Source organism: Schistocerca piceifrons, chromosome 1 (genome assembly GCF_021461385.2).
Source record: "Schistocerca piceifrons isolate TAMUIC-IGC-003096 chromosome 1, iqSchPice1.1, whole genome shotgun sequence".
Taxonomy (NCBI): Eukaryota; Metazoa; Arthropoda; class Insecta; order Orthoptera; family Acrididae; genus Schistocerca; species Schistocerca piceifrons.
The window spans coordinates 616247856-616261636 of record NC_060138.1 but is presented as its reverse complement, the minus strand read 5'-3'; positions in this window follow the sequence as shown (position 1 = coordinate 616261636).

Genomic DNA, 13781 nt, shown 5'->3' with positions numbered 1-13781 from the left:
TGCAGGTTCGAATCCTGCCTTAGGCATGGATGTGTGTGATGTCCTTAGGTTAGTTAGGTTTAAGTAGTTGTAAGTTCTAGGAGACTGATGACCTCAGCAGTTAAGTCCCATAGTGCTCAGAGCCCTTTGAACCATAAATCGAGGAAAAATTAATATCATACCAATGTCAGAATAAGAAATCGTAATGTTATCACGCGTTTACCTGGGCCGTAAAATTAAGCTCGTATAACAAAGACAGAAATAGATATTTTGAGGTTATTCTTGGATGAAAATATAGGCCGCCCGGTGTGGCGGTTAGCTTCTAGGCGCTTCAGTCTGGAACCGAGTGACCGCTACGGTCGCAGGTTCGAATTCTGCCTCGGGCATGGATGTGTGTGATGTCCTTAGGTTAGTTAGGTTTAAGTAGTTCTAAGTTCTAGGGGACTGATGACCATAGATGTTCAGTCCCATAGTGCTCAGAGCCATTTTTTTGAAAATATAGTATCCATTATTGCAACATCTTGCTAAACAAACTGATGTTATGGAGACCAACGCTTTATTGGCTTGTAATAGCTGTGCAGCTCTCTGAGACGCTCTTGAAAGATTGTCTCAAAATGGTGGGATAACTCAAAGGGCAATGGACTTGAATCATGCTACTTGTGCTTGAGTAAAACCGATTCAAGTTTCACCCGAGATGTCTCACGTTTGACACTATCCTTGATAGAGGTACTTGCAGAAAGAATGACAGTTTTTCTGCTATCTAGAGGTGCTCGAGCGGTTTACGGTCAGTTGGCAAAGATATTTATCACCTAGTGCTAGCGTTAATCTATTTGTGTGTTAATAGTATTATATTTAGATTTCAATAAAACACTTCTAAAATCATTCATATACACATTTCAACGGGTCCACATACACCGTTTATGTAGTCGATCACACCCATCATCCGCGCGAGTAACTGTGTCAGGAATTACGGCACGACTAACGGAGGGTTAAGGGTGTTTGTTATCATTGCTGCACAGACTGTACTGTTTAGCAGTAGTTTGAACTTTTATTTTTATGTTTATACTATAGTAGGGAGTTTCAGGGCATTAATAGCAGTGCGAAAGGAAGTGTTCTAAATTCCGATTATAGTGTCACCCACGTAGCCGGATCTAGAATAGCCTTTACTACACAACTTCTGCATGTGAACATAACTGTTTACATTGATTTAGGTGTGTGTAATTCCAATTATTTTAAACTGAATCTACTGTAAATGAAACTAAATACAACGAACAGCTATCAGCAGTACACAGAATGGTTTCCTCGTCAAACAATCCGACACACTAGCTTGTTGTTGCGTATTCAAACAATGCTCTGTGAGAAAATAGTCTACTGAATTATATGAAAATTTTACAAATGAATACAGTTCCTAGCTTAAGCTCACGAAGTGCCTTTCCACCCTATCTGCGCAATGGACAACTCGGCTCTGCTGTCTGTTTATATAATACGAAAAGTCGAAGTGCATGTACCTGAAAGAAATCACTGCGCGGCTGATTGCGTTATCATTTACTTTACGTTGCTGTGCCACATGAGAATCTGTTATCATTTCAAAAATGGAGCTTGCCATGCACGGAGTAGTGCAAGGTGTGACAGCATATATGTACTAAGATTTGTACTCATACTGTGATTATAAACTTGCTGAAATGATGGCAAATAAATCAGAAGGTTGCTTTAAAACTGAAATTATATTACGATTATCTAATAATATAGAAGTTAATAACACTAACCTGACAACCATGATCTTCCTTTGGCATTATTATGCACAACCAAAACTTATTCAAACAAACACTATGTAAGTTAGAGAAGTTACTCTTTGTTTAGAACCTATTAAGGTACCTGTTTTCCAATAGTGCCTTAGCTCGATGAAAGCATCTATAAATTATCCTTAGTCCCACCAGGGAGCATCTAAAAATTCATTCTCTATTCAGCACTTCCGTCATCAAAGCTCCACGCTCACCGACTGCACAAGCCAGCTGTGACATCATCCACTCCTAACGCAACCTCAAGAATCCAAAGAGCAACGTAACACTCGTGTGTTCAGTTATCAAAAGGCACTCATAACTGCAGGCAATCTCTCATGATATGTAAATGATACGAAAATCTTTCATGATACTCCAAGCAGATCATTATTGTGTATCAGATACAACAGAGGACCCTAAAACGAATCGCTATGCCTGATCGTTTCAAATTCTGAGTGCCTATTGCTATATGTTTGACATGCAACATTGATTTCTGTCACTGAGTTAGATACGAACCTTGGAAATGGTTCAAATGGCTCTGAGCACTATGGAACTTAACATCTGAGGTCATCAGTCCCCTAGAACTTAGAACTACTTAAACCTAACTAACCTGAGGACATTGCACACATCCATGCCAGAGGGAGGATTCGAACCTGCGACCGTAGCAGTCGCGCGGTTCCGGACTGAAGCGCCTAGAACCTCTTGGCCACCGCGGCCGGCGGTCTTCTCTTTTGAGCATCGTTTTGAGGGCGTTTGAAATGTAGCTCTATGTCCTTAGGTGTTCCATTTTATTCCAGCTAAAGAAGTAAAAGCAAAAGACGTGTACAACAGACTCAATACATTATGACATTGTTAGAGAAGTAGAAACCACGCCTTGTCTCACTATTTTACGTTATAGCTTCCACTAGTTTTTTTCCAATTAACGTTGGAATATTCTTGGAACATACCACTGATCTTATATTTCTAACGCATGCTAAAGTGCAATGGCAAAAATGGAAAATGCTACACCATGACAACCTCAACCTAACTGGTACAGCAGTCTTTCCATGACACTGTGGGATGTTGATAAAATATTCGTTCTTATGTCAGCTTATCCTCAGTATTTTCAGTGTTGAAAAAATCCGTTCGTGAAGATAAAGAATGATGTGAATGCACAATGACTTTAGGATATGTCTAACGTTACAAGATCTTTTCAAGTAGACATCGTAACACAACATGCCCAGAGGACTAATCACTGTTTTATGGACTTTCGGAAAGGTAGAATCATTGTCATGAGAGACACGGTTTCGACGTACTGTAGATCGTATAAACAGCTGCAGCCGAGTGACGAAATAAACTCAATGCAAGATGAGTAGACACGAATCAAATGGTTCAAATGGCTCTGAGCACTATGGGACTTAACATCTGAGGTCATCAGTCCCGTAGAACTTAGAACTACTTAAACCGAACTAACCTAAGGACATCACACACATCCATGCCCGAGGCAGGATTTGAACCTGCGACCGTAGCAGTCGCGCGGTTCCGGACTGAAGCGCCTAGAACCGCTCGGCCACTGCGGCAAGCAGACACGAATCTTTCCAGAAAGCCTGCAGCACCAGAAGATCGTACAATTTTTCAGTTGGTTCGGACGAATAAACAAATGACATAATATAAAATCTGGGCAGAGGTCGCAAACGGAGTGTTATCACGAGGAGTCGGTAAACGGATTTGAGACCTCGAGTTGGCGTGCGAGTTTACCATTAACACCAAACGACGGACAACAGAGACTCGCGTGTTGTAGAGCCATAGTTAACTGAGTCATTGAGTCTCATTCTATGATGTTCAATGTTGCTTTAAGTTTCAGTTCGTGGCTTTCTGATAGATACCAACATCTTCATAGACTACCATGTGGAAGTTCACCGGAAGCAGCGCATCTCCAGAAGCATCTTCTCCACCTCTTCGAGTCATGTTTCGTGGAGCCACTCGACATTACAATACGACTAATTGGATAACTATAATCCCACTTCCCTTGAATTTCATGATCAGGTTACCAGATGGTGTATTCCAGCAGGGTAAAGCAAGACTCCACACCTCAGTCCACACTACAAACATTCTGAAGAATGTACAGATCGATGATTAGCGTGCCTGGTTACAGGATATGTCACCCATACAGCTTGTGTGGAATTCGATAAGAAGACCTGTACTCCGATACCAGCCTCCAGACAGCAATATATATGAAGTGACACAGCATTTGTTACAGGCATTTCAAGCAATTCCTCAATATAACATTAGTTGCCACAACATTCGCGCCCGTGGGTTTAATACATACCTCATACTGACGTAAATGATGGACACCAGTTCCAAACAGAATGCAAGTTTCTCATTTAACACCTCTTTTGTGGTGAGCGTCTACACAGAGTTGGATAATGATGAACTGGAGATTGATGGAGTAAAACTTTCCATTTCCGTCAGTGTAGCTTGTAGACGAGGATTGCATTATTTATTTTTCCTGATTTTCACTCGATGAGTATTGATCAGTCTTTCCAGCAAAGGGTCAGCTAGTCAGGTGCGTGACTATGACGTCAGCTACTAATAAGAGGAGCATCACACCTCTCTATCCTATATCTGGTGATAGTTTTTCAAACAGAAACAGGCTATCTTCAATAAAACTAAAATCATCTTTATTTTTTTATTTAGCTTCCAGGGTGAGTACACTATTCAACAATTAACAGTTGCACTATTTGGCCTTCAACAGTTCACTATTTGGCCGTCAACAGTTAAAGAACTGATTTAAAAAAATTGTATAAATGAACGTATTCCTTTGAAATAGCTAAAAATATGCCTCTACTGTCAGCAGAAAGGCATATTAATTTTTAAAGTCAGAGGAAACATTAATATAGTCAGAAAAAATGTTTCTAACCACACTTGTACAGTCACTACTCTTCCCGATGCCGTTTTTTAATTCCCAAAATACTGATTAAACCAACTCAGTTTGACTGTGAGCTTTTTTTAAACTTTTAACTAAAATAAATGTTATCAGACGTCTAACAACTGCGTTATCGTTCTTCATTAAAAGACCAATATCACGTATAGGGAATGGCACCATGAGATTTCTAAATGCCGTGAAAAATGTATCTTTGGTGCTCCAATTTGGAACAAACAAAGATTGAATGATAAGTACCTCTCACGTCTGAATTATTGTAATCTTAAGTGCCTGAATTTCTTAGTTATAAGCGGTACACATGAGGGAAGCTCATATGATTATTTCTCATGCGAGGAACTGTAGAGACAGGTCGGCACTGTTCTGACATTTTATGAAACGAATTGGGTGTAGTATGTGGTGTTGAACCCAACCTTCAAATGTTCAAAGTTTCTTACATGGCTGAAGCAGGAACAGTAGGACGAAATCTTCGTGAAGAAATAATAAGCAGCCAATCAGATGCAAAACTGAAGACCTATTTTGGCCCCCGTGACCATGGTTTCAACTTTCATAAAAACTTCTTCTTCAGAAGGATATTAATGATAACTGACTAACGTGCTGAAGCGGAGATACAGTAAAAACTATCCAAAAGGCGTCAGTGAAATATCGCAGTTCATTAAGTAACGCTTACTCAATGGCAACCATCAATCTGTGCATGTTTTTCACATTTTAACTCCCATTATTACTCTAAACTAAGTTGCACTTTAGACTTACACTTCCTGTTTTTGTTTTACTTACAAATGCTTACGTTAGAGCTAGAGGCCAAAAATTCTCACGTGATCGTGACTTGCAAAATAAGGGAATTAAAGAACAGTCAATTAATTAATCTCCATGGACAACATGTCATTTCCAAAAACTTGAGCCACATTTCTTAATGCTTATACAATTTACGTGTGACACGTCACAGCCTGGCTAAACGCATTCACTAACTAGGAACACGACGCTGCTCGAGCTTCACTGAAAATTAGATTCTGAAGCAGGCCGTTAACGTAAGAGGACCTGCAAGCCGTTAGCACATTAGAGTCAGTCACACTGCAGCAACGTCATTTAGCCGCTGAAGACGGGGAGGCGGCGTCGAGGGCGGCAGCGGCGCAGCCCGCTGGCGTGATTTGGCGGGCAGTCGGGTCACGTGCGCGCCGGTAACACAATATCTGCGGCCGCGCGCGACGAGTGCCAAGTTTCTACCGGTGATAGCCGCCGTTGTGGGGCGCGGAGAGTCCGCCTGTTAAGTTTCAACCTGCGCTTTGAGTTCCCCGCGAGTGCGAGGGGAGAGCAGGAAACTCCGCCGGCAATAAAAGCTGAATAACGTACGGCCCCCGGAAAAGAGGCGCGACAGCAATTTTCGGGAGTGGCACCGGAGCTGCAGAAAGGCTGCTCTCGAGGACTTAATTCGCGAAAAGAAACTCCCGCCACCGCGGAAAGCTCGCCGGGCACCACAACAAGGTAGTGGCGCCCCCGTAATGCTATCAAGCTGTGGGGTGGTCTGCGTGAGCATTCGCTGCCTCCGAATCGTGTGACTGAAACTGTGCTCTCTAGGAATGCTGCATTACTAATGCTTTAAAGGTGGAATGATGACGGCTCGTGGCAGTCACAGAATCTATACACACCAGAAAAATGGATGTACGCAAGTATGTAAGTTGCACATCTCATCGTAAACTACTGGATCGATTTCAACCAAACTTGACACACATGCCACTAACTCTCTAGAAAGAATCACTTTTGGGGTAAGAACCACTTACCAAATAAAGTGGTGGTGAAAAGGAATTGTAAATCACGACGTGCGAATATCCGAGCTCTAGTCGCCCAGTAATTGAGAATGAGAGCACTTATCGATCTGTATCAAACTTTACACATAATGTCAAATCTTTACGAAACTTCCCGCTGACAACCGCACAAAATGATGAAAGGAAAAATGTTTATCGTCTACTACATCTTCTGTGTTCCTGCAATAAAACTGCCACTTGAAGCATGACGTTTTAATTTATTACTTCCTTACTACTCAAAGAAATAGTATCTGCAGCAGTTGTGAAATTTTTACCAATTAAATTAACAAAATACAGAGTTGATCCTCCTTGGCACACAAAACGGATCAGAACACTGCTGCGGAAACAACGAAACAAATATGCCAAATTTCAACAGACGCAAAATCCACAAGATTGGTGATCTTTAACAAAAGCTCGAAATTTACAGCGGGCTTCAATGCGATATGCTTATAATACTTTCCACAACAAAACTTTTTCTCGAAACCTGGCAGAAAATCCAAAGAGATTCTGGTCGTATGTGAAGTATATTAGCGGCAAGAAACTGTCAAAGCGTTCTCTGCGCGATAGCAATGGAGATACTATCGAAGACAGCGCTGCCAAATCAGAGTTACTAAACACAGCCTTCCGAAATACCTTCACAAAAGAAGACGAAGTAAATATTCCTGAATGCGAATCACAACAGCTGCCAACGTGAGTAACGTAGAAATAAATATCCTCGGAGTAGTGGAGCAACTTAACTCACTTAATAGAAGCAAGACCTCTGGTCCAGACTGTATACCAATTAGGTCCCATTCAGAGTATGCTTGTGCATTAGCTCCATACTTAACAATCATATACAACCTTTCGCTCGACGAAAGATTCGTACCCGAAGACTTTAAGTTGCACAGGTCACACCAAAAGTGAAGAAAGGTAGTAGGAGTAATCCACTAAATTACTGGACCATATCATTAACGTCGTTATGCAGCAGGATTTTTGAACAAATATTGTTTTCCGACGGTATGAATTACGTCGAAGGAAACGGTCTATTGACACGCACTCAACACGGATTTAGAAAACTTTGTTCTTTTGAAACACAACTAGCTCTTTATTCACATAAAGTGTTGAGTGCTACTGGCAACGCATTTTAGATTGATTCCATATTTCTGGATCCCCGGAAGGCTTTTGACACAGTACCAAACAAGGGGCTTGTAGTGATATTGCATGCTTATAGAATATCGTCTCATTTGTGTGACTGGATTTGTGATTTCCTGTCATTGAGGTCAGAGTTCGTAGTAACTGACGGAAAGTCATCGAGTAAAACATAAGTAATTTCTGGCATTCTCCAAGGTAGTGTTATAGACCCTTTTCTGTTCCTTACCTATATAAACGATTTGGAGGACAATCTGAGCAGCCGTATTAGGTTGTTTGCAGATGATGCTGTCGTTTATCGACTAATAAAGTCATCAGAACATCAAAACAATTTGCAAAACGATTTGGAAAAGGTATCTGAATGGTGCGAAAATTGGCAGTTGACCCTAAATAACGAAAAGTGTGTGGTCATCCACATGAGTGCTAAAAGGAATCCGTTAAACTTCGGTTATACGATGAATCGGTCAAATCCAAAGAACGTAAATTCAACTAAATACCTAGGAATAACATTTACGAACAAATTAAATTGGAAGAGGCACATAGAAAATATTGTGGGTAAGGCTAACCATAGACTGCGTATTATTGGCAGGACACTTAGAAAGTGTAACAGATCTGCTAAGTAGACTGCCTGCAGTACGCTTGTCCGTTCAAATGGTTCAAATGGCTCTAAGCACTATGGGACTTAACATCTGAAGTTATCCGTACCTTAGACTTAGAAATACTTAGACCTAACTAACATAAGGACATCACACATATCCATACCCGAGGCAGGATTCTAACCTGCGACCGTAGCAGCAGTGAGGTTCCGGACTGAAGCGCCTAGAACCGCTCTGTCACAGCGACCGACTGGTTGTCCGTCCTCTTTTAGAATACTGCTGCGCGGAGTAGTATCCTTACCAGGTAGGATTGACAGAGTAAATCGAAAAAGTTAAAAGGAGGGGAGCACGTTATGTATTATTGCGAAATATGGGAGAGAGTGTCACTGAAACGATACAGGACTTGGACTGGGCGTCGTTAAAAGAAAAGCGTTTTTCGTGGCGACGGAATCTTCTCACTAAATTCCAATCATCAGCTTTCTCCTCCGAATGCGAAAATATTTTGTTGGCTCCGACCTATATAGAGAAACGATCACCACGGTAAAATAAGTGAAATCAGAGCTCGTACAGAAAGATATAGGTGTTTGTTCTTTCCGCGCGCTGTAAGAGACTGGAATAATAGAGAATTGTGAAGGTGGTTCGATGAACCCTCTACCAGGCACTTAAATGTGATTTGCAGAGTATCCATGTAGATGTATATGTAGATGTAGACTACTAGCTATATTCGCAACACATGTTGCACACACTATTCACCTATACCACTGAATGTACCAGCAAAATTATCTCGTTGTACGACACATAGTTGAGTAGATACGACACTGTAAGTACTGAGATGCGTGGAAAACTACCTCATTGTGCATGACGTTTCTGTTTATTGTTTCTTTTCTCATAGCTCTCTTCACAATATATATCAGTGGATGTATCTGCAAAACTGTATCTTTTTACGACAAATAATTCAGGAGATACGACATCATAAACATTGAATTGCGTGAAAATGAAAGTGCAGGGCGAAATTCGTTAGAGATACAGGTGAAATATGTGTACAAATACATGTAAAATATGTTTAGTACATGTGAAAGATATTTGACAAGTTCATACTCCAGCAAAGCCACGGATAAAAAGTTCATTCAACATCCCTGGAACGATTTCAAACAAATCTGGTACACTTGTTTGTTACAATGTGGAAAGAAGTTCTGTGAAGTTAAGACCTACTAGCCTCTTACTGGGACGAGGGTGACGACGTTGTGAGAGAAGGGGGAGGAGGAGATGGAGGGGAAAATACGGGGAAGGAGGGGAAGGATACAGGAAAAGGAGGGGGTGAGATAGATGTGGATGGCTAAATGGACACAAAGAGGGGAGACGAAATGATGGACAGAGAAAGGAAAGAGAGAGAGATGGAAAGAAGAGAGGAGGAAATGAACAGAGGGTGAGGAGGAGATGGACAGAGTGAGAGCGGAGGAGATGGACAAAGGGAGGTTGCAGGAAGATAGGGGGGGGGGGGTGAAGCAGATGGACAGAGGCGAAGCGAGCAGATGGACAGGAGGAAGTTGAGAGGAGATAGACAGAGAGAGGAGCGGGTTGAGATGGACAGATAGCAGGGATAGAGGAGGTGGGAAGAGAGAGGGTCTGGATGGGATAGACAGAGAGAGGGCGTAGGAACGATGGAGAACGAGTGGGGGGAAGAAGGGGATGGGTAATAGAAGAGTAGAGTAAGTACATAACTCAGCTAGCGAAAAATAAAATGACACAACCCACTACTAATTTATCCTTTTGCTCTCATAGAATTGGAAACTGTGGACGTGAGCCATTAAATATTTTGCTATGTTAGACAAGTAATATTCCCATACTAACCACCCTCCTATAATATAAAGTGGTTCAAATGGCTCTGAGCACTATGGGGCTTAATGTCTGATGTCATCAGTCCCCTAGAACTTAGAACTACTTAAACCTAACTAACCTAAGAACATCACACACATCCATGCCCGAAGCAGGATTCGAATCTGCGACCGTAGCGGTCGCGCGGTTCCAGACTCCTATAATATCCGTCAACTTTCCGTCGCTAGTACGATTTCTCTGGCTCATCTAGAGGTGGAAGACTGAGAAATTCCTTTTCCTTGCTCATTATTTGTGGATTATCTCTTTGTAAGCTGTCTCTGTAACTTTGGGGTTTGCGCTGAGGTTTTTTCTTAATCATAGGTGTGGATAGTCCTACTGCCTGCTATATCTCTGGAAGGTTGAAGATGTTGCCTATCAGCAGTTTTGTGTCTGGCACCAAGTTGAATTATATAGTCACTGCAAAGAGTTTCTCAAATGAAGAATGAAATCTGTAATTTTGAAATAAAGGAAGCTAATAGAAATGAGAAAAGGCAACCTTCGACTACACTGGCCACACATAATAACGATTATAATTAACGTGCGGATGTCTTTCTTTTTTACCCCTCTTTACGAAAAAGCAGGCAAAGAACAGAGGTATTCTTAATACCTCATTCAAAGAGGTAAGACGCATTTAGATAAGACACATTCGCCTACTCGACCGGCATTAGCATTAAGTTAAGGAACAGAAATCATAGACCAGCACTATATGCAAGCATACGATAAACGGCAGAATGTTTTAATATTAATAATTGATATAATTTGTTAATATCCAGTCGCTTACTGGTGAGGAAAGATAGATAATGAATCCAAGGTAAGCATTAAAATTTATTCGGTGTGTTTCGTTCATTACTAAGCCATATTGAGATACTTGTTTCCAGACAGGTATCTTCTACGATGTAGATTTGTTTGTTGTATTAATTGCCTGAAAGCAGAGAAAGAAAGGCTACAGTGTCATAAAAATGAATGTGTTTTAAGTGAGAGAATTAAAAGAACAATATAATAAGAATAATAAAAGAAAGACGAAACATTATACTTCACTCAACTGTATTATTTAATTTTTTTTATTTAGTAATGATTTCGAAGCAAATTCATCTTCACATACTCCAGCTTTGTGATATAGCACCAGAAGGATATCCGGATAACGTAACCAGAATCCTGTGTTGTAACTGTAAGACTGCAGTCCAGTTTCATACAAACTGTAAATGATCTTTCAGTTCCCATGTTTTATCTCTACTACATTCAGAATGTGAAGTGCCGTTTTCCAGTCAACACTACTAAAAGCTTTCTGACAGAATTACAAAAGAAAAAAAGAAACTACTGCCGTTGTTTAACTTACTCATTTCACAGTTAGTTCCGAAATCATCATCCGGTGCTCTCGTGCGCGTAATTAAGCCCGTCCCGCAGGACTGAATGAAGATCAATCTCCAGTTCATTAACTGTTGCAATAAAACTCTTAGAAAAATAGACCATCCAGATTCAAAAACATCGACATTTTAAAACTCAGTGTTTAAACTAATGTAGACCACAGAGTGTTGGAAAATATGCGCATGGCCTGCAGAGTCCTAAGCGGCTAGTTTTCATGCGTCCTACTCGTATGTGCACCGCCTGACAAAACAGTGAAACACCCGGAAGGCACGGTCCGATGACAATGTTACTACACACAACCACACTCTACCACTGTAACGTAAATTATTAGGAGCTGAAAATCTCTATGACAGGTAGATGATGATGGTGATGTTTGGATTGGGGGCGCTCAACTGCGAAATCAGCACCCGTACAAATGCCCAATTTTTCCTCAGTCCAGTCTCGCCACTTTCATGAATGAAGATGAAATGATAGGGCAAAACAAACACCCAGTCATCTCGAAGCGGGTGAAAATCCCTGACCCCGCCGGGAATCGAGCCTTGGAACCCGCACTCGGAAAGCGAGAACGCGACCGCGAGACCACGAGCTGCGGACACGACAGGTAACGGCCCCCAAAGTGGATTTGTGTTGTTCGCCTTTAGTTTTGTTATCATCCCTGATAAGGTGTATCAAAGGCGTGAAGAGCTTCAGATATTAGGAGAATACTGTGAAGGATACGGAGATACCACGCACTCGTGTGAGACAGCGTTATGAGCACCTAACTGAACGAGGCTTCTTCGTGTCTTCATTAGGCCTGCTGCACGAATCCTGTAATGTCCAGATTAGTGGGGCGTTCGATTGTGGCTGCGGACTGATGCTGGACTGCATAGCAGCCTGAGAGCAGGTGACTAATTGTCGAAGTTCTGGCCCATCACGTCTGAGTGCCACAAGGAAGGACCTCAGCGTTGAGTAGCAAGCACTTTGTAACCCCTTCACATCTGTGCCTGCCAACCGAGAACCAGTAATGGACTCCCTGCAACACTGTGTGGCTTCACGCACCGCTGGTCAGAGGTTAGCAGCAGCCGTGACAAACAAGGATGGACGGCAAATGAATTGCGTTGCATTGTGTTCAACGATGTACCAGTCTTCCAGCGGAAATACAAAATTTGACTAATGAACTGCAGATTTTCAAATCGAAAATGAAATGGTTTCTTGTGGAACTCACCTGTGCATCGCAGGAGATTATAACCATCCACTGTAACGTACTGTTTGTTGAGCATAGCAAAATAAATTTGGAATGAAACTGCAAGTTTACTGTTTTATTTCCAAAACGCGGTTCACAGGCTTGAATCTCGGTCATCGGGTGGATTTATGTGAATTAATATGAAATGTATGTGTTGTGTTACGACTTTGGAGTAACATGTGGACCTGCCAGCATAGGGGAACCATACGCAAAACATGTTTTATGGAGGACTTTCAGTAAAGGATGGACGAAGATATACATGTGAAGGTAAATAAATAAAATAAAAGTACCTTCAGTGTTCACAGATTCCTTTCTCTACGCTGACAATCACGTACACCATCACATATTGTAAGCACTGAGGAAACGCAAGCGGCTTCGCGAAACAAACAGTTGCCTGAATTATACCACTTCTGAGACATTGTTTATTATAGCTCAAACGTAATTTACAGAACTATTTAAACAGTGTCATCCTCAACTGTCGAATTTTGATACAGATATATGATTTAACGAATAGAAATTCTTATAAAAATAAACACGCTACACTTAATCTCCCAAATATCTACAAGAGGTACAGATTAGGTATCTGGTTTCCTAATTTGTACCAGTGGGAGGATGATTTTTACCAACCTTATAGCTCTGTCCCCGACTTTAAAGATATGTACTAGTGTAAGTTTACAGGAATGTTCCACATTTTAGTTCTTACATCATCATCTGAAGACGTTGGACATAACATTTTCCTTCTTTTCCCAATTCCTACACATTTTGCATGAATCCACATATTGCATTTCATGCATCTGGTCATTTCTTCCATTCATGTTTCCTCGCACAACACATTATATCAATTCTCTGGTTTAGGTTTGAACTTCTGTGATGGCTTCCCCACCGAGTAACCAAAACCATGCCTTTGCACAGATGGAGTTGTAGTTCTCGATTTCCTCTCATTTTCTTTCGTTAGACTTTAGTTTTTCCTTGGCTGCTTGTTTGCTGACAAGCTCCTTGGCTAGGACTTCAAGTTAAACTTGGAGCTTTCATCGATTTCCTCGGATTCGGCGATATTTCTTGGATAGATACCTTCGGCTCATGTTTTACCTACCGTGGTTTACTCTGCATTTTAAT